The sequence below is a fragment of the Hordeum vulgare genome, chromosome 5H, assembly GCF_904849725.1.
Source record: "Hordeum vulgare subsp. vulgare chromosome 5H, MorexV3_pseudomolecules_assembly, whole genome shotgun sequence".
Taxonomy (NCBI): Eukaryota; Viridiplantae; Streptophyta; class Magnoliopsida; order Poales; family Poaceae; genus Hordeum; species Hordeum vulgare.
The window spans coordinates 11,244,553-11,266,941 of record NC_058522.1 but is presented as its reverse complement, the minus strand read 5'-3'; positions in this window follow the sequence as shown (position 1 = coordinate 11,266,941).

Sequence of the window (22,389 nt, the reverse complement as noted above, 5' to 3'; positions counted from 1 at the left end):
TATGAGGACCAATCTTTCGCCCAGAGACAACAGTTTACCCTTCCAACTGCTAAGTCTTTTTTGCAGCCTCTCCTCGACGTGTTTCCATTCATCATTTGTGAGCCTCCGATAGTTTATCGGTATCCCCAAATATTTGATCGGAAACTGGCCCAACCCGCATCCAAACATGTCAGTGTACAGGTGGGCCGCGTCTTGAGCCTCGCCAAACCAAAACAATTCACTTTTATGAAAATTGATCTTAAGACCTGAGAGTTGCTCGAATGCTGATAAAATTAATGTCAGATTTCTCGCTTTCTCGAGGTCATGATCCATGAATAGAATCGTATCGTCGGCATATTGAAGTATAGAGAGACCACCATCAACTAGATGATTTACTACCCCATCAATTTGACCATCAGCCTTGGCACGCTCAATCATGACTGCTAGTATATCTGCCACTATATTGAATAGCATGGGCGATATCGAGTCACCTTGTCGCAAACCCTTCTTTGTTTGGAAATAGTGGCCAACGTCATCGTTGACTTTAACGGCAACACTACCTCCTGAAACGAAGCTATGGATCATAGCGCGCCACTCTGCAGAAAATCCTTTCATTCTAAGAATCTGTTGAAGAAAGGGCCATTTGACTTTGTCATATGCTTTTTCAAAGTCTATTTGAAGGACCACCGCATTCAAATTTTTTTGATGTAATTCATGGACAGCTTCATGAAGGATAACAACTCCATCTAGGATGTGCCTACCTTGCATAAAAGATGTCTGTGATGGACGAACCACATGTTCAACAACCGAATTGAGCCTAATAGTCGCAACCTTCGTGAAAATTTTAAAACTAACATTAAGAAGGCAAATAGGTCTATATTGTTGTATCCTTTAAGCCTCATTAACCTTAGGTAATAAAATAATCTCACCGAAGTTTAAGCGAAACAACTCTAGTTGGCCAACATGTAGGTTGCTAAACAAGAGGAGAAGATCCGGTTTGATGACTTCCCAGAAGTTCTGATAGAACTCTGCGGGAAAACCATCCGGACCTGGGGCTTTGTTGTTCTCCATTAGGAAAACGGCCTTTCTAACTTCCTCCTCGGAATATGGTGTTGTTAGAAGGTTGTTTTCCTCATCAGAGACCTGTGGGATGTCATCTGTTCGTTACTCATTCATCGAGAAGTTTCCTTCCTCTGGGCTCCGAACAGATTTTTATAATAATTAGTGATGTAAGATTTAAGTTTCTCATGCCCCTCAATCGTGCCCTCGTCCTGTTGTAGGGAATGAATACATTTCTTCTGGTGTCTTCCATTGGCGACTCCATGGAAGTATCTAGTATTCGAATCACCTTTCAGGATAAATTGAGAGTGAGAATGTTGGTACCATTTGAGTTCCTCTTCATGCAGCATGCTAGCTATTTGTGCATTCGATTGACTCTTGATCTCGATTTCATGCTCAGATAGAAGTCTAACCTCTGCCAAAGCTTCTAGTTCATCAATGATAGATGAAAGACGAAGCTTCTCCTTTTTGAGGATACCCAAAGTATGTCTAGCCCAACCACCAAGGAATTTACGTAATGCACGCATTTTGTTATTCCATTTGTGTATTGGTGTATGCCCGGCCACCGGTTTCTCCCATACCTCCTTGACCATGTCATGGAAGCCATCCCGATGCAACCAACCAAGTTCAAACTTAAACTTGCGTCTATGTTGTGATCGTGGCAAACCAGTACTTAGGAGAATTGGTGTGTGGTCTGATATGGCCTCGATACGAGGTAGAGCATGAACAGACACCATAGGAAATTTAGATTACCAGTCGGTATCCATTAGAACGCGATCTAGTTTCTCATATGTCGGTCCTAGAAGACTATTTGCCCAAGTAAATTGTCTTCCAATCATAGAAACCTCTCGCAGATCTTGACTGTCGATGACAGCATTGAAAAGGAAAGGCCAATGATTATCATACCTACCGCGGCTTTTCTCATTTGGAAATCGAAGCAAATTGAAATTCCCTCCTATAAGAATGGGGTAGGGATTATCTTTCGCCAGATTAACCAACTCACGGAGAAATTCCGCCTTGAACTCATGCTGGGCTGCCCCATAGACGGCCACTAGGGTCCATGTGAAGTTGTCGGCCTTGTTGCGAATATGGAGTTTAACATGAAACTCATCATCCGAACTGGCCAAAACATCCATAGTACCTGTGTTTACGCCAACTAAGATGCCCCCAGAACGACCTCTAGGCGGTCGTGAAACCCAAGTGAAGTCTATCCCGCCAGAAAGACTGTTAAGTAGACTTGCTGAGAAGTCACGTCTCCCTGTTTCAGAGATAGCTAGAAAATCTAAATTGTATTCCCTATTACACTCCGCAATGAATAAATGTTTAGCCAAGTCACCAAGACCTCTACTATTAAAAAACATTCCATTCATGGGGAAACAATAAATGATTTAGGAAATTTTGCCCTCTTATGGGACTTACTAGGTTTTTTCGAACGTGCGGCCTTTGATTTACGTCCGGAGGCCGTAAGCTCATTCAAAGAGCTAAGCCGGGATTCATCTAGACCCACGTCCGAAATCGCTCCTACCAAGTGACACTAGTGGGGACAGGGCCTATAGCCCCGGCCCGTAAGGGGCTTTAGTCCCGGTTCACCAACCGGGACTAAAGGGGCGGGACTAAAGGCCTAACCTTTAGTCCCAGCCCTGTTCCAAGACGGGACCAAAGGTGCTCCACGTGGGCGCCTCGGAGCGCCCTCAGGGGCAGGCCCTTTAGTCCCGGTTCTTAACACGGGCCGGGACTAAAGAGTTTCAGTTTTTGTTTATTTTTGGGTTTTAGAGTTTTAGGGTTTAGGTGTTCGGGAGATTAACGTGATGCCTCGTTTGGTGTTCGGGAATTAGTTTTGATATAATTCTAAATAGAAATAATTATGCATATATATATAAGATTAACTTATCTTACAAGTGAGCATATATATACAATTATATGGAGATCTGAATTATCGGGACTAGAGCCCGTCTGTTCGATTACATGGACCAACATCAGTAATGGCCCCTAGCTACACTAAATCATCCTTTGTCATCTACAGCTTCCGTCCTGAGAAAGGTCGCAAGCTCCTCTGCAACAGCAATTGCGCGTTGCTCTGGTAGGGACTTCTTCCTCATGGCCGTGTACTATATAAGAAGAGGAGATGAATATGAATATCAATCATGATAACAAAGAATGACGGGTAAAAATAGAGGTGTGAATGTTCATTGCTTACGTCGAATCTGTGATCCTTGTGCTCAGAGGTAAACGTGTGAATGGTCTCGCAAACATAGTATCCGCATAGATGCGTCCCCCGTGGCTGCTGGTCGCACTTTACGAGAATAGAATATATATAATCAAAATAATAATCTAGCATCATAAATGTATTGAAAATAGAAGTATATCATACTACTACTTACCTGAGCCGCTCTAAAGGTCAGCTTCTCAGGCTCGATACCGGGAGTCACGCACTTGAACCGCTTCCAAACCCTGCCCGACAAGGATAATAATTTGCTAAGTTTTTCATTAATTGATATATCAGAAAATCATCGAAAGAGACCGATAGATCGCAAGAATGATTGAAATTACCCTTGGAGGATGTCCTGCAGGCTTTGGAACTGTTCCAAGGGTCTCGATAATGGGTCGAAGGCATCAACTCTTCCCTTATCAATTTGAATGTCCAACAGAATCCAATGAAAGCTGCACATGTATATATATATATGTGTGTGTGTGTCAGTAACTTATCAATTACACTTATAAGTGAATGGACACAACAGAGTAAAGACCCTCACCTGAAGTTGTATGGAAACAGTATGTGGTCACAGAAATTTTGATCTGTTAGAAACCTTAGAAGGTTTTCCTCCGTCTCCTTGGGTTTATCAGTTAGCGTCGCTATATGTATTTTATCTGGGTCAATAAACCCAATATTTAGGATGTTCCTATTTTTACAATCTAGAATCTTCATTCTGCATAATAGAGTACAAGTTATATATACACAATGAATTGAAATAACTAAACAAGTTATATGTAGACAACGAATTGAAAAACTTACAGACAATAGCAAATCATAAGCGATTTGTCGAGGGCGTCGGCATTGTACATCTGGAAGAGTTCATCAAAGTCGATATGGATTTCTTCGGGGCGGCCGTAGTACTCCCGTGGGACACTCACCCCGATCATCGTTCTCCCATTCTTTGATTCACTTAAGTACCATGTATGCAAGTAACGCATATTTGTTGGGAGATCATCTTTGCTGACCAAAGGCGCTCCCATGACAAACTGTGGCTTAGGGGCTACCACAGCCTTGGGTAACCTGTCGTCTTGGGAAGCCAGAATGTCTTCAACCGGGATACCCCATTCATCCGCCCACTTCTTTGCTAATTCCAAATCTTGCCCCTGCACCAGAGGGGGGACATTCTCGGGTAACACCCTGAGGGGTGGTATCGACTGTTTGGCCTGTTGTCCAAGCTGAGGAACGTCTGATCTTTTTTTGCTTGTAGTTGAACTTGATTTGCTCCCAGTTGCACTTGCACGTGATCTGCTCTTTTTCACTTCCTTCTGCAATGTGCGTGTATAGTCATCAGGCTTATGGTGTAAGTCATACTGTGATAGAAGGGTCGTGAAGTATTTTGCATATGCTATTTGCTTCTCGGTGTATTCCGGGCGGGGCTCGGGTTCCTTCTTTTTCATCTGCGCATCATGATGTTCCTTTGCTATCCTGGCGTTTTCCTCGGGGGTACGATCATAAGGCCTGATAGGAAGATTAGCATGAGGTACCTTTGGGAGGGGCGACAGTTTGCGCTTCGGCGGGCTCCGTCGCTTAGAAATCATCGGCGGAGCGTTCTTGCTAGCACGCTTCCGCTTAGTATCCAGAGCGGGCGGCGGCGGAGACGGACGACCCAAGTCCGGCGGCGGTGACCGCGATGGACTCGTGTTGTGCTGGCCGACGTCATGTGGAGGGCTTCGAGGTAATGGAGGTGTAGGTGACCTGCGACGACTCGGAGGCGGTGTTGTCCTTGGGGCCGAGCCTGGAAGCTTGATGTAGTTCTTGTCCCATAGGATGACTCCACCCAGTACTTCTCCGAGTGTCCTCTCATCTTCGGGTCCAGCTATGTCGAGCTCCATATCATGAAACCCACCATGATTTCATCCACCCCGACTTTAGCAAAGCCAGCTGGAATCTCACGGCCATGCCAGCGGGCATGAGGGCCAGAAGGTAAAGCTTGTCCGACGGCCACCTTCATGGATATGTTCTTGAACTTCTGATGGAGTTCACATGATGTTGTCTCCTTGATTCCATCCAAGGGGTAGCCAGGACCGCCCTCTATCATTCTCTTCCTTAGTAAGAGCGTAGCTGGCACGCCCTTGAAACTGCCCTGGATACATGCCATCTCTTCCTTTATGACGTTCCTGGTCCTCCCGTGCTTCCGGTGTATCTTTTGACTTCCCATACAAGCCCAGGAAGCCTAGAATATTCACGCAGAGATTCTTCGTCAGGTGCATCACGTCGATTGCCGAGCGGACCTCATGGACTTCCCAGTAGGGTAGCTCCCAAAATATAGATTTCTTCTTCCACATGGGTATGCGCTTATCAGGGTCGTTAGGAACAGGTTGGCTACCAGGACCCTTTCCAAAGATTACTTTTAATTCTTTGACCATATCAAATACTTCGGCACCAGTACGGATGACAGGCTTCCCCCGGGGTTCTGCCTTGCCATTGAAATGCTTGCCTTTTTTCTTTAAGGGATGCTTGGGCGGAAGAAAACGATGATTGTACGGGTACACATTCTTCCTACATTTGTCCAGATATATACTTTCTGTCTGATCCAAACAGTGCGTGCATGCATTGTATCCCTTGTTTGACTGTCCTGAAATGTTACTAAGAGCAGGCCAATCATTGATGGTTACGAAAAGCAACGCTCGAAGGTCAAATTCCTCTTGTTTGTGCTTGTCCCATACACGTACACCTGGTTCGGCCCACAGCTGTAAAAGTTCATCAACTAATGGCCTTAGGTACTCATCAATATCGTTGCCGGGTTGCTCTGGACCTTGGATAAGCACTGGCATCATAATGAACTTCCGCTTCATGCACAACCAAGGAGGAAGGTTGTAGATACATAGAGTAATGGGCCAGGTGCTGTGACTGCAACTCTGCTCTCCAAAAGGATTCATGCCATCTGTACTCAGATCTAACCATAAGTTCCTTGCGTCAGCTGAAAATCTCGGGAACTCTCTCTTGATTTTTCTCCACTGCCGACCATCAGCGGTGTGCCTCAACTTATCGTCTTTCATACGATCTTCCATGTGCCATCGCAACAACTTCGCATGATCTTTATTTCTGAACATACGTTTCAACCGTGGTATTATAGGAGCATACCACATCACCTTGGAAGGAACCCTCTTCCTGGGTGGCTCGCCCTCAATATCACCAGGGTCATCTTTTCTGATCTTATACCGCAATGAAGTGCATACCGGGCATTTATCCATATTCTCGTACTTCTCACCGCGGTAGAGGATGCAGTCATTAGGGCATGCATGTATCTTCTGCACGTCTAATCCTAGAGGGCAGACAAGCTTCTTTGCTTCGTACGTGCTGGCGGGCAATTCGTTCTTTCTTGGAAGCATCTTCTTCATGAGTACCAGCAACTTTTCGAATGATGAGTCAGTCACACCGGTCTCTGCCTTCCACTTCAGCAATTCCAGTGTGCTACCCAGCTTCTTCTGGCCATCTTCACAAGTTGGGTACAACAATTTGTTATGGTCCTGTAACATCTGCTCGAACTGCAACCTCTCCTTTTCTGTGTCGCAACCTCGCCGTGCATCAGAAATGACCCGACCAAGATCATCAGCGGGCTCATCTGGTTCCCGTTCTTCATCCTGATCTTCTTCTTCATTGTCTTCCATTGCGGTATCAGCATACTCAGGGAACATAGATCGGTACTTGTCATCATCGTTCTCTTCTTCTTCATCATCGTCTTCCATCATAACCCCTCTTTCTCCGTGCTTGGTCCAAACACTATAGCCCGACATAAAACCGGACCGAAGCAGGTGGCTCTGAATGACTCTTGAGGAAGTGTAATCCTTCTCATTCCGACATTCAACACATGGACAAAACATATAGCCCCCACCATGCTTGTTCGCATCGGCTGCATCTCGAAAAGAATGCACGCCTTCTCTGTAAGCAGCTGTGCGTTGATCACCGTACATCCATGGATGGCTCATCTGCGTTATACGACAGTATATCAAATACAATCACGATCCTAAAAATTAGTACCGCACGGTCTAAACGAGGAAATATAGTTGCTAACCTTTTAGAATAAGTAGAAATAAAAAGGAAGAGGTTTAAGCGTGGCTCGGGCATCTCATATCGTAGTTGTGTTCGGTGAACTGAAGCGGCATCGCTCTAACACACATTTCAACAAACACCTCTAGTGCATCCAAAAAAATGGAGAGCTAGCACACACCCACACTCTTCCATCCAAGAAAAATGCAAGGAAGAGGGGAGAGGGGGGCTGTGCTATATATAGGCAGAGGACTTTAGTCCCGGTTTGAGACACAAACCGGGACTAAAGGTGGCGCACATGTGAGCTGCACACCGCGTAGCCCTTTAGTCCCGGTTTGAGACACAAACCGGGACTAAAGGCTCCTTACGGGCCGGGACCAAAGCCTCGTGGGAGGCATTGCGATTTGGGGCGACGTGGCCGGGCCTTTAGTCCCGGCCCAGAGGCAGGCCGGGACTAAAGGGTCCAGGCCAAAGGCCCGTTTTCCACTAGTGTGAGAGAGTAGCTGACCATCCGATGTGGCAGGCAGCTCCTCCTCCTCCTCAATATGGGGTTCAAAAGACTTGCTAGAAGCATGTGGAACAACTTTTAATCGATCATATTCCAAATGTTTCAAAGCGTTTGCCGAAATAAAAATATCCTTCTCATTCTTTCCCAGACTAACACTCAAATTATTCAACTTAGAAACCATGATAGTAGTGGAGAAAGCTAAAAAGGATTTGGATGGCGACGTAATACCTTCGTTGTCGAGGTTGTGCACAACTTTACGCCGCATAGCCCTGGCCAAGGAATCCTCATCTGTATCCATAGTACCGTCATCGGCAACTGTATGCCGACCGCTCCTGCGTGTAGGTGTCAGCTTCGTCGATGATGGTCGCGCCAACTTTACTTTCGGTGGAGGGGATGATGGTGTAGTAACAACCCCTTCTTTGACAGTCTGGAGCGTCGAGGCCGTCATCTCAGGTGTGTCACGAAGCGGACAATTTATGCCATCGGACACGGAAGTGGTGGCCAGCTCCACATGCGGCTGATTGGCGTCCAGAGTCGCTGATTCAACTGTTGGTGTAATCAGGACATCAGAAGTTTGCACTGCTATAGCGAGCACATCTGGCATGACTTGGGGACGAATAGCAGCCATTGGAGCATGCATGAATGCATGCACACCCACGGTTGACGCGTGCTCACTTCATCCCGAGTAAGGTCCTAGACGGGACACGGTTGATATTATGTTTCTCGGGACACGGGTCCGCATTGACTCGGGACACGGGTCCGCATTGACGCAGCGACGCCCGAGAGGCCGCGTTTCTTTGGGTCGTCTTTCCACCCGGTTAAATCGCGGGCCTCAATATCTACCGATGCATGCTGACACTGGTGGAAAAAGGGCCTTTGGTCGCGGTTCGCAACTGCCATTAGTCGCGGTTGCGCAACCGCGACCAAATAGGCGCGACTAAAGGCCCCCCCCTGTAGTCGCGGTTGCTTAAGAACCGCAACTAAAGGCCCGTCCACGTGGGCGCCAGGCGGCCGTCGGGGCGGAGGACCTTTAGTCGCGGTTCTTCTGGCCAACCGCGACTAAAGGCCGCCACAGGGTTTAGCCCCCCCCTAACCTGTTTTCTGTTTAATTTGTATTGTTTCTTTTGTGCTTTATTTTAATTTTGAAGGAGTTTCACATATTCTACGGTACTACATACATGCATATGAATGTACAATTTCAAACAAATTTGAAATTAGAACCAAAAAGAATTCAAGAGGAATATACAATATATATTCAATATCATCGGATGACCATATACAATTTTGAACAAGTTTCCATACATAATTTAATGCATATGAAGTTCTACGTCCTCGTAATGGTGTTCTCCTTTACGATGGAGGACTTCCCTCCTGAACCATCCAGCTAGTTCCTCTTGAAGTGGTCGGAAGCGAGCTTCTGGACTAAGCATCACCCGGAGGTTATTCCGCTGAGCATTGGTATCACTCGGAACCCGCTCAGAGGTGTATCTCCGGATCATCTCACAGACATAGTATCCACATAGATTGGTCCCCGCTGGCTGAATATCCCCACCATTCTTAGCCTTTGACCTTTTGAATTCTAGCTCTTTTTTGAATTCACCGACCTTTGTATCTACGAACCGTCTCCAAACCCTACGAGGCAAAGAAAATTAAATGAACAAGAGAGTTATTAGTTACTTGATATTAGGAAATGAACGAAATAGGCCGATCGATATAGAGCGCAAATGAATGAAAATAATTACTTCTGCAGCATTCTTCTCATGCCGCCCCAAAGCTTTGGATCCATATTCAGAGAGTCGTGGACGAGACATTCTGAGGTGTCAACTTTAATTACTAGCAGAATCCAGTGGAACCTGCGGACACGATACATGCACAGTACGTCATGCATAACTCATCGATTAGCCGGCCACATATCATGCATGGAGTAAACAAAAGAGAATGTGCTCAAGACAGAAACACTCACCCAAAATGGTAAGGAAATAGAATATCACTTTTGAGTTCCTGCTTTGTAAGAAACTGCCACAGGTCTGCCTCCATGTCGGCGGGGTGATGCTCCAACACATATCCATTAACGATGTGTGGGTCAATGAACCCAACATCATGGATGTTCCTTACTCTGCATTCCTTAATCTTCATTCTGCATGTATAATAGCGGACACAACAATATAGTTACGACATATATATAGTGCAGGCAATATGAACGAGATGGGGTATAAATAAATCACTTACAGAACGTAGCAACTGATGATAGATTTGTCGAGCTCGCGCAGATTGAAAAGCTGGAACAATTCACTCAGATGAATTTGTACATAGTAATGTTTGAAATGATGCTCATATCTAACTTCCGCATAAATATAATCTTTGGCGTTTTTATTTTTTATGTAACCCTTGTACCATTTCAGCAGACCTTTCATTTGTGGAGGTAGATCCTCTTCCTGCGCAGGCTCGACGAGAGGCCCATTCTTCACATATGTAATTACTACCTCCTTCACTGGCGCCTCATCAAGGCCTAACATTTCACGAAGAGTAATACCTAAGTTGGCCGCTTGTTCTCTGGCACTCGTTACAGTCAATCCATGTGCTGCCGCAGCTGCTATGATATCGGGGTCATCCGGACCGGCGGCTTTCACTATAAGCGGGGCAATCGATTGTTTACTTTGTTCCCCGAGCTGGGCAACTCGTTTCCCGCTTTTTTTACTTTCTAATTCCGTTTTCTCGGCCTCCTCCAAGGCTTTGTTCTCCTGGTTCTCCGCCCGCTCTTTCTTCTCCTTCAACATGAGTGCCTGCCTACGAAGTTCACGTGCATAGTCGTCAGGCAGATTCTTCGCGGCTTGGGACGGTGTGCTCAAAAATGACTTAGCCCACTTCTTTTGCTCATCAGAAAATACTGGCTTGGGCTCGGGCTCTCTTTTCTTCTTGCAGTCCGCCTTCCATTTCTCATGATCAGCAGCCGCCCTCGCGGCAGTTTCCTCGGCACTACGTTCCCAAGGCCTTGTGGGGAGAGGCTTCAGTGATGGCTCCGGTACCTTTGTGGTCTTAGGTACATAAGGGTCCGGGTTAATAATCCAGGACTGCTTCTGCTTCTTTGCCGGAGGTGGATTGGGGGGTGGCGTCTGATCACCCGCCGGACGAGGACTGGGGGGCGGCGTCTGATCACCCGCCGGACGTTGTGGACTGGGGGGCGTCGGCTGACGTGACGGAGGTGTAGGTGAACCGTCACCACCACCACCACCACCACCACCGCCACCGCCACCACCACCACCGTAGGGGGGTGGACTTGTTGTCCTTGGCGCCTCGCCTGGAAACTTGATAAACTTCTTTTGCCATAGAATGAAATGGCGCTTGACATCTCCAAGTCTTTTCTCCCCTTCAGGTGTAGCAATGTCAATCTCGAGGTCCTCAAACCCTTGGACTATGTCCTCCACCGTGACACGAGCATAGCCATCTTGAATGGGGTTGTTGTGGTGGAGTGCTCCAGGTAAACATGGTAAAGCACTGCCGATGGCTACCTTCATGGACATGTTCCCGATAGGATAATACAGATGACATTCTTTCATCTCCTTTATATCGTCCACGGGGTAGCGAGGAGGCTCCGGTGCAGTAATTTCGACCACCAGAGGCTCCGGTGCAGTAATTTCGATCGTCGGTGCATCTGCACCAGCTGGTGGGGCCTCCGTGGAAGCCACGCTGCTTCTCCGCTGCTGGCTTCCGAGATCCGCTGGATGATCTTCATGCTGCGCCCGAGCTACATCTCTTTCGGCTAATAGTACACTCACGGTTTTCTTCATCACATCCATTTCCGATGCCAACCGCGCCACAACATCTGCTTCCCGATCCATCTTTCTCTTACGGCTTCTGTAACCGTACGGGTCATCGTTCTGGGGGAACCCTATTTTCCACGGAATGTTCCCCATGCCTCGTACACGTCCTCCGTGTTCAGGATTCCCGAGGGCTTTTGTCAGCGCGTCGTTCTCTCTGTTGAACTTGATCTTCCCCTCTTGAGCATCCCTCATTGCGTCAATAAGGGCTTGGGTGGGTTTAATTAATTTGCCCCGGTAAACACACTCCCCTGTCTCCGGGTTCAGCGTTCCCCCATGCCCGTACCACCAGCTTTTGGCCCTTTGGTCCCATCCCTCCGTACCTGGACGGATTCCTCACGCCCTCAGCTCGTTCTCCATCTTCTCCAACCTAGGCACCCAAATGCGATACCCTCCTGGCCCCATAATATGATTGTACTCCTTCTTAGCCGCATTTTCCTTATTTCTTTTCGATATTTGAATGAACTGCTCCGATTTCTTTTGCTTCACAAATTCTGGCCAATCATGTTTCAGTTTCTCATATTGTCCTTTGAAATCCGGAGTCTTGTTCTGCTTGACAAAGTCATGGGCTAGATTTTGCTTGAATTTCCGGAATGCGTCGGCCATCTTATGAAGAGCGAACTGTTTGACTAGCCTCCTCCTCTCCTTGTTTTCCTCAATCTTGTTACCCTCCTCATCGAATTTGTTGTATTCCGGAGGTAGAACGAAATGTTCCATAAGCTTCTTGAAGCAATCTTTTTTTGTTCTCTTATCGACAAAAGTGAAACCAGCATTTTGTGCCTTCTTTGGCTCATTCCACTCCTGGACGGTGATCGAGACGTTGTCTCTAACAACGGCTCCGCATTGGCTGACAAACTTGGTGGCGTTCTTGCGGGGCTCCAGCGGCCTGCCGGTTGCACTGTCGACAACCTCGATGGTGCATGTTTCTCCTTGTTTCATCGTCTTGGTTGCGCCACGCTTTGACGACGTACTCGATTGTTTCGACGATCCGGCCGAGGGCTAAAATAAGAAAGAGAGTCGCGCACGTTAGTACACACATATTTATTCAAATCAGTTAGTTTGTATCACCAGAGGCTCAATGTATATATATACCTCGGCGCCGGAGGTGGTTGCTACTTCCATTTGAAGATCGTCGTTTATCGACGTTTGTTCGGCATCATCTTGCTGACGGCGCCCTTCATCTTCACCGTCAAGGTTCAGATAAGAAGAGATATCATCTTCTTGATCTTGTCCGGTCGGCACATATAGAATATCGCCGTTTATGATGCCGAACATATGTGCTTCACCGTCCGGATCATAGTTGTCCATAATCGGGTCAGCTCTATCGTCCGCCATTATGTCAGTCCTGAAAACATGTAGTAAAAACAAATTAATTAAGTGAAGAAGGGGTGCGGTGGCGGTGGCGGTGGCGAAAGGGCGGTGGCAAAAGGAGGGGGCGAGGAAGGGGTGGGAGAGGGTGTCCGGATCGTGAAGTTTGTATGCTTGCAATCTATAGAGGTTGTGCTTTTGATCTTTTGTTCGAGGGGTTGTTGTGGACTGTTCAAGGGACATCAAGAACAACCTACACCAACTCTTCTTCCTCTGCATCTCGAAGTTGGTAAAGATCCGATCTAACCTTATATGCATCTTCATAGTGATCCAGGTTACAATCTAGATCACATGTGATTATGAGGGTATTGCACAAAGTTTTTAGTGATGAATTTCATTTATTGCTAAAAAGAATTAGGAACTAGATGAGTTCTAGTGCTTAATAAAATTGTGCGAGTAGAAGATAAATCTATTATGTTAGACACAATCTTTTACTTGATGTTCTTGTTTTCTTCCCTCAAGTGTTACTTCGGCTTCGTTCATTAGAGGCATGATATAGCTTTCTACAAAGTTCTGACAATCGATTGACTTTGGTTGTCAACGATTTGCTACCAGTTATTTGGACAACCTCATAGTCAAGAATAGTGAATTCTCGCAAACACGAAGTGGCATGTAGATGATGATCTGCACGGGGTCACGCGTATTGACAAAGATTAGTGTGGGGATAGAGAGTTTTAACTAAGTCTCGTCCCACAGATACTCCGCAAAGTTAATCTAGCAATTCGGACAAGAGACGGCCGGCGGCGAGGGCGAGGGGCGACGGCGGGCGACGGCGGGCGGCGTACGTGGGCAAGGGCGACGGCGGGCGGCGAGGGCGGCGTCGAGGGCGGCGTCGAGGGCGAGGGCGACGGCGGGCGGCGTCGAGGGCAAGGGCGACGGCGGGCGGCGAGGGCGGCGTCGAGGGCGACGGCGACGGCGGCAGGCCTTCGGCGCGCGCGGCAGAGAATCGGAGAAGACGAGAATCGGAGAAGACGGCGGCAGGCCCTTGTATTTATAGCCCCCCCCCTTTAGTCGCGGTTGGCGAGGCGACCCGCGACTAAAGGTTACCTTTAGTCACGGGTCGCCTCCCCAACCGCGACTAAAGGGTTTTTGGCGGGTTTTTGCGTTCCCGCGCCCCCCCCCTTTAGTCGCGGTTGGCTAAACCAACCGCGACTAAAGGGTTTTTTCGTTCCCGCGCGCAACGACCTTTAGTCGCGGTTGGTCTGGCCAACCGCGACTAAAGGTATTTTTCAAAATACTTTTCTTTTTCAATATCTTAAAAATACAAATAATATATCAAAAAATTCAGAAAAATAAAACTAATTCAATTTAATATGTTAAAAACACAAAAATTATATCAAAAAATTAAGAAAAATAAAACTAATTCAATTCAAAATGTTAAAAATACAAATAATATATCAAAAAATTCAGAAAAATAAAACTAATTCAATTCAAACGTCCTTATCCCACCGACAGTTTTCTTAGATGACACAAAAACCACATTTAGTCCCGGTTGCACCAACCAGCCGGGACTAAAGGTTAGATGACCAGCTCTGGATTCCTCTTCTTCCCGCCATTTCTTCCCTGTCTTCCCGCCTCTTTCTTCCCGCCACTTTCTTCCCGCCTCCTGTCTTCCCGCTCCCATTTTTCCCGCCATTTCTCACTACATATATGTAGCCCGGCTTGGCCAGCATTATCACATCTCTACAATCTCTCATCACTCTCTCATGGCTTCCACCGCACCCACTCTAACCTACCAGCAGGTGGAGGAGCTTTGCGCCTCGAACTACCCTTGTCCACCGGGCTACCGCGTCCCCACCGGCTGGAGCCTAAGCGCCGGCGGCGTGCCGGTCCCTCCCGTCCCTCAGGGTACTGCGCGCCGGGCGGCCATCACGAACCACTACTACCTCGACCTCACGCCGGAGCAGCGGATGAATCCCCGCTGGCATCCCGATAACCAGCATACTTGGGACGCCTTCTTCATCAATCGGCGTGAGAGGGCGCTCACCAGGTATGAGGAGGACGGTCTGCCTCCTGGGAACTTCCACGAGGCCGGCCGTCGGCTATGGTGGTACGGCCGGACTCTGCAGAGCGTCATGGACTACATCACGGCCGGCGATATCCCCCGCCTGCGCTACCCTCAGTTCGAGCCACGAGCGCCGCCCGACGACAGCGACGACAGCAGCAACGACGACGGCGGCAACTTAGAAGGCGACGACTACCAGTACAACGACGACAGCGGCTATGAAGACTACGAGTATGCATATTATACGCCTAGGCAGGAGTATGACTAAATCACTCCAAATTTCATGTATCATCAGTGGTATCTCGAATCATTCGAAAATGGACACCAAACACATCACGGGTAATATAATTCACATGATCCATTCAACAAAGTTTGGTACAATAAATTATTACACATCATTTCTTCCCTTGTGTCCCTGCTTGCTTACGATTGTGTCGTATCCATGGAGCATCCTCATCATTTAACTTAATGCTTGGGTCGGTGTTCACTTTGAAGGGCGGAATTTCAGCAAACATATTATAATCTTCTGACATGTCTGTCTTGTCCTCCACTCCCACGATGTTTCTTTTCCCTGAAAGAACAATGTGGCGCTTTGGATCATCGCATGATGTACTGATCGTTTTCTTATCTTTCCGTTTCCTCGGTTTGCTACTCATGTCCTTCACATAGAAAACCTGAGCGACATCTTTCGCTAGGACGAATGGTTCGTCAAGGTAACCAAGATTGTTGAAATCCACCATTGTCATTCCGTATTGCTGGTCCACCTTTACCCCACCTCCTGTTAGCTTGAACCATTTGCACCGGAACAAAGGGACCTTAAAGGAGGGTCCATAGTCAAGTTCCCATATCTCCTCTATGTAACCATAATATGTGACCTCTTGCCCATTCTCGGTTGCTGCATCAAAGCGGACACCACTGTTTTGGTTGGTGCTCTTTTTATCTTGGGCGATCGTGTAAAATGTATTCCCATTTATCTCGTACCCTTGGAAAGTCGTTATAGTCGAAGATGGTGTCTTGGCCAACATGTACAGCTGATCTACAACATCATTGTCATTCATTAAATGTTTTCTCAACCAACTGCCGAAAGTCTCCATGTGGGCCTTCCTAATCCAGGATTCAGGCTTCCCCGGGTTGTCCGAGCGTAAAATATTCTTGTGTTTCTCAAAGTACGGAGCCACCAAGCTAGAATTGGTCAGTACAGTGTGGTGTGCTTCAGTCAGAGAATGGCCGTCCATACATATCGTTGATTTCCTTCCGATCGTGCCTTTTCCACTTAGTCTCCCCTCGTGCCGCGATCGAGGAAGACCAATCGGCTTAAGGTCAGGAACAAAGTCAACACAAAACTCAATTACCTCCTCATTTCCATAGCCCTTGGCGATGCTTCCTTCTGGCTTAGCACGGTTACGAACATATTTCTTTAATACTCCCATGAACCTCTCGAAGGGGAACATATTGTGTAGAAATACAGGAGCGAGAACGAAAATCTCTTCGACTAGGTGAACCAGGAGGTGCGTCATAATATTGAAGAAGGATGGCGGGAACACCAGCTCGAAACTGACAAGACATTGGATCACATCGTTCTGTAACCGTGGTAGAACTTCTGGATTGATTACCTTCTGAGAGATTGCATTGAGGAATGCACATAGCTTCACAATGGCTACTCGAACATTTTGCGGCAGGAGCCCCCTCAAAGCAATCGGAAGCAATTGCGTCATAATCACATGGCAGTCGTGAGACTTCAGGTTTTGGAACTTTTTCTCCGCCATGTTTATTATTACCTTTATATTGGACGAGAATCCAGACGGGACCTTCATACTGCTCAGGCATTCAAAAAAGATGACCTTCTCTTCTTTGGTCAGAGCGTAGCTGGCACGACCTTGAAACCATTCCGGATGCCGGTCATCAGGGTCTTTCAAACGTTGCTGGTCCTGCCGTGCTTCCTTTGTATCATTTGTCTTCCCATACACGCCCAAGAAGCTTAGGAGGTTCACGCAAATATTCTTCGTAACGTGCATCACGTCGATTGCAGAGCGGACTTCTAGGACTTTCCAATATTCTAGCTCCCAGAATATAGATTTCTTCTTCCACATGGCTGCGTGCCCGTCAGCTCCCTTCGGAACTGATTGTCCGCCAGGACCCTTTCCAAAGATGACTTTCAAATCCTTGACCATATCAAATACCTCAACACCAGTGCGTTCCGCAGGCTTCGGCCGGTGATCTGCCTTGCCGTTGTAATGCTTGCCTTTCTTTCTTACTGGATGAATTTTCAGAAGAAATCGACGATGCCCAAGGTACACGTTCTTCTTACAATTTGGCAAATGTACACTTTCAGTCTCATGTAAGCAGTGCGTGCATGCATTGTATCCCTTATTTGACAGTCCCGAAAGGTTACTAAGAGCAGGCCAATCGTTGATGGTTACGAAAAGCAACGCTCGTAGGTCAAATTCCTCTTCTTTGTGCTCATCCCACACACGGACACCAGGTCTGCCCCACAGCTGTAAAAGTTCATCAACTAATGGCCTTAGGTACACATCGATGTCGTTGCCGGGTTGCTTCGGACCTTGGATGAGCACTGGCATCATAATGAACTTCCGCTTCATGCACAACCAAGGAGGAAGGTTGTAGATGCATAGAGTCACGGGCCAGGTGCTATGGCTGGAGCTCTGCTCGCCAAAAGGATTCATGCCATCTGTACTTAGACCAAATCTTATGTTCCTTGCGTCAGCTGCAAAATCTTTGAACTCTCTGTCGATCTTTCTCCATTGCGTTCCATCTGCGGTGTGTCTCAACTCCCCGTCCGACTTACGGTCCTCTTTGTGCCATCGCAACAACTTGGCATGCTCTTTGTTCCTGAACAAACGTTTCAACCGTGGTATTATAGGAGCATACCACATCACCTTGGCGGGAACCCTCTTCCTGGGTTTCTCGCCCTCAACATCGTCACCAGGGTCATCGCCTCTGATCTTATAACGCAATGCAGTGCATACCGGACATTCATTCAAATTCTCGTATTCACCGCGGTAGAGGATGCAGTCGTTGATGCATGCATGTATCTTCAGAACCTCTAAACCTAGAAGGCATACAACCTTCTTTGCTTCGTACGTACTGGCGGGCAACTCGTTATTCTTTGGAAACATATTCTTCAACATTTTCAGCAAGTTTTCAAATGCCGAGTCAGCTACACCTGCCTGTGCCTTCCATTTCAGCAAATCCAGTGTGCAGCCCAGCTTTTTCAGACCATCATCGCATCAGGGGTACAACGACTTTCTGTGATCCTCTAACATGCGATCCAAATTCTCCCTCTCCTTTTCAGTTTCGCAGCGTCTCCGTGCATCAGCAATGGTCCGACCAAGATCATCAACGGTCTCATCACGTGCCTCTTCTTCACCTTCACCTTCCCCTTCACCTTCCCCTTCACCTTCAGCATCCTCCATGAAAGTATCACCGAAATGAGCAAGATAGCTTTCATCCATGAAATCATCCCCTTCTTCATCTTCTTCCATTATAACCCCTCTTTCTCCATGCTTGGTCCAACAATTATAGCTTGGCATGAAACCGTGCCGAAGCAGGTGCAGGTGAACTTCTCTTGAGGAAGAGTAACCCTTCTGATTCTTACAGTCAACACATGGACAGATAACAAAACCCTTCTGCTTGTTCGCATTAGCCACTACGAGGAAATCTTTCAAACCCGTAGTGAACTCGCGGGAGAGTCGGTTACCGTACATCCATTGCCGATTCATCTGCATCATTATAATATAAAATATATAATTAACCATCATGCATTTGTTAAACTAACTAGCTATAAACAATAGAAATTAAACAATGAACAACACACATGCATATTTTATCAATGACACACATGCATGAAAGGTTCAAGTTGCTAACCGCGATCGAGGAGGAAAAAATAAATGAGGAACCTCAAGTGTGGCTCCAACACTTCATATCATGTTTGTTTCACGCTCTTGGGGCATTTCATCAAACACCTTGTGTGCATAAGAGGAACCAAAAGCAAACCTACACCCCCTTGTGAAGCTTGTGAAGAGAAGTGGCACCAAATGGCTAAGTGAGTGTGCTGAACTGGTATCTATAGGGGAGGAGATTTAGTCGCGGTTGGCATGGCAAACCGCGACTAAAGGCCTTTGGGCACCTTTAGTCGCGGTTGGCCTGGCCAACCGCGACTAAAGCCCCTCACGTGCACCAGCTGGCCACCGAGCGCCCTGGCCCAGGCCTTTGGTCGCGGTTCGTCTGCCGAACCGCGACTAAAGAAATCATTAGTCGCGGTTCCTACAGTGTCGCGACTTATGGGGCTGGACGGAAGCCTCTTTTTCTACCAGTGTGATAGCCCACCCAAAACCAATACGCATTAGATCCATTATTATCCAAATATGCACTTGTCACTCTGGTACGTTAATTATATGATTTTCAATCAATGCATCGAACTAATTAGGCCTGACACACCTGACCCGATACACGCTGGCTGTTGTTGGTATGATTTAAAACAAGCCAGCGAAACAGACAAAGGATCGACACATGCCTGCCTTACAGGGAAACCAGCCGAAAATTGAACCTCACATGAGAAATCTGAATAAATCCTACCTCGTATCGTGCATAGTTATGCCACTTTTTACCTAAATCTAGGCAGATTTCTGGGACTTCTACCTTAATTTGGGTGGATTCAAGACGTACCTACATGCCCTAAGCCTAGGCAGATCTCCACTGCAATGCATGCACTCGCAGCCAATGTGCAGACTGTCGAGACGAAAGGTGCTGGTTGTCACTACCCAACTCTCATTTCTAGGAATAACAAATAAAAGTACTTTGTCCGCTGGGTCTTCATGTGTGGCCAAACCAAATATTTTCACACACACACAAAATTAATCTAGTTAACAGTATTGTATTTCTTTATAAAAAAAACCATCTTAGTTTGGCGATGAATTTCTCTACCTCCGATACAATACATATCATCATCAAAACAAGCAAATTATGAAAACAAAAATAAAATCTGTCTAAAACAGAACAATATGTAGTAATCTGTAATGAACCTATATTTCTGTTACTCTAAAAATTCTCAAACATTAGGACGACCTGAGTAATTTGTACAGCAATGTCGTGTATAAAATTCAACTGAAAAAGGCAATCCAATAAAATCAGAGAAATTTCTGCACTGGACGTTAAAATTTCTGTTTTTGCATCGTATCAATTATACTTAGCATACAAGTGTTTTACTTGGCACAAACACGAATTTAAACATAAAAACACAATCATTACAGAGTCAATAATAATGTCAGCACACCAACACAGGAAGTAAAAAAGCAAAAAATTAAGATAATTATTGGGTTGCCTCCTAACAAGGGCTCTTGTTCTATGCCCCTAGTTAGGAAAAATGCATATGATCAAGTGTTGTCATCTTTGACATCAAGCTCCTTAATAACACAACCACAATAGTGAAAACCATACGAGACTTGTAAATAGGATCTTTTATCAAGTTTACAAAGTTGGGATGCACACTAATCATTTTAAGATCTTCGTCACTTTTTATAGGAGTCGTACTAATGTTCTTAGGAACATACATAAATTTGGTACTTTTACTATGAGAGGTACTAGCATTAATTTTGGAGGGCGTGAGAGCGGAACCTACTTTATCAATAACCTCCTCCATTTTACCAACCCTATTCATACTTTGTTCTACTCTCTCATTAATAATACTCCCTCTGTTCTTAAGTCTTTTTAGAGATTTCATTAGGAGACTACATACGGAGCAAAATAAGTGAATCTATACTTTAAATTATGTCTATATACATCCGTATGTAGTCCTCTAATGGAACCTCTAAAAAGACTTATATTTAGAAACGAAGGGAGTAGTATCCTTCTCCTTCAATATTTTCAAAGTCCTTCCTACCCGTGAACCAAATTGAATATGATTGTAAAGCTTTTTTTCTTTCTAAATCCTCGATTTATTCATTGGTAGTAATTTTCTTTTCAATGGCGTCAAGCCTACGCATAACATCTTCCAAGGTTAAAATAGTTCCATTAACAATGGTGGGGGTGATCCCACAAGACTTTCAATAGAATTGTAGGCATCCAAAATGTGACAAATTAAGAAATTACGACCGGTGATGGTTTCAAGGACAAACCTATACCAAGTTGTCACACCCGCATAAAAATTGCAAAGTAAGGTCGTAGTGGATTGCTTACGAGTTGATTTATTTTGAGCATTGCAAATCCTATAGCAAGCATCTTCCAAATTTTCTCCTTCCCTTTGTTCGAAATTGAACACTTCATTTTTTCGAAGTGAGCAAGAGAGAGGAGGAACTAGCCATAGTAACAAGCAAAGATAAACATTTTTTTGCTTTTCTAAGAAAGTAAGATATAACAGCAAATAAAAAGAAGAACAAGTGAATGATAATTTCTGTGAAGTTACTTGATAGTTGGTGATGATATTCCCCGGCAACTGGGCCAAAAATCCTTCCTGATACTTGTGATATGTGTTGTGTTTTCTGTGAAGAGGAATGGGTAATAGTAGCACAATCTAGGTAAGTATTTCCCCCGATTAAGAAACCAAGGTTTATCGAACCAATAGGAATATCAATCCTCAATCGTCTTCAGCCGCTGCACACAAATGATCAAACAACTTGCACCCAACGCGTGCAAGAGGGTTGTCAATCCCCTAGATCTCGTTATTTGCAAGTGAATGAAGTGTGTAGATAATTATAGATAGTTATGACTTGCAAAATAAAATAAAAGACAAATAATAAGAACGAGGAAATTATAAGCTTTCTGAATATACAAGTGAATAGATCCGGGGGCCATAGTGTTCTCTAATGGCATCCCTCATGAAAGCACCATTTGGTGGGTAAACAAATTAATGTTGGGCAATTGATAGAACATCGGATAGTTATTAGATTTTCACGGCAATGACCATGTGTTTATAGGCATCACGTCCATAAGCAAATAGGCTGACTCCTGCCTACACCTACTATTATTATTCCACCCATCGACCGCTATCCATTATGCATCTAGAGTATTAAGTAAAACAGAGTAATGCTTGGGGAATGATGACATGATGTAGACAAAGTAAACTCAACCAATATGAATAAACCCCATCATTTTGTCCTTAGTAACAAAAACACAAAGACGCAACGTGTCTCCTTCTGTCACTGGGATATAGAAACTCGCCAGGTTCAACCCACTACAACGCACCCCTCTCATTGAGGGAATACCAAACTACTTGGCCAAAGCAATTCAACAGATCAAAGAGAATTACGAAGCTATGATGATCATGCAAATAAGAATCATAAAACACAGACAAGACTCAAATAGTTTTCATGAAAAATCTGAACATGAACCCACAATTCATCAGATAACAGCAAATACACCATACAAAAGAATTACATCGGATAGATCAAAG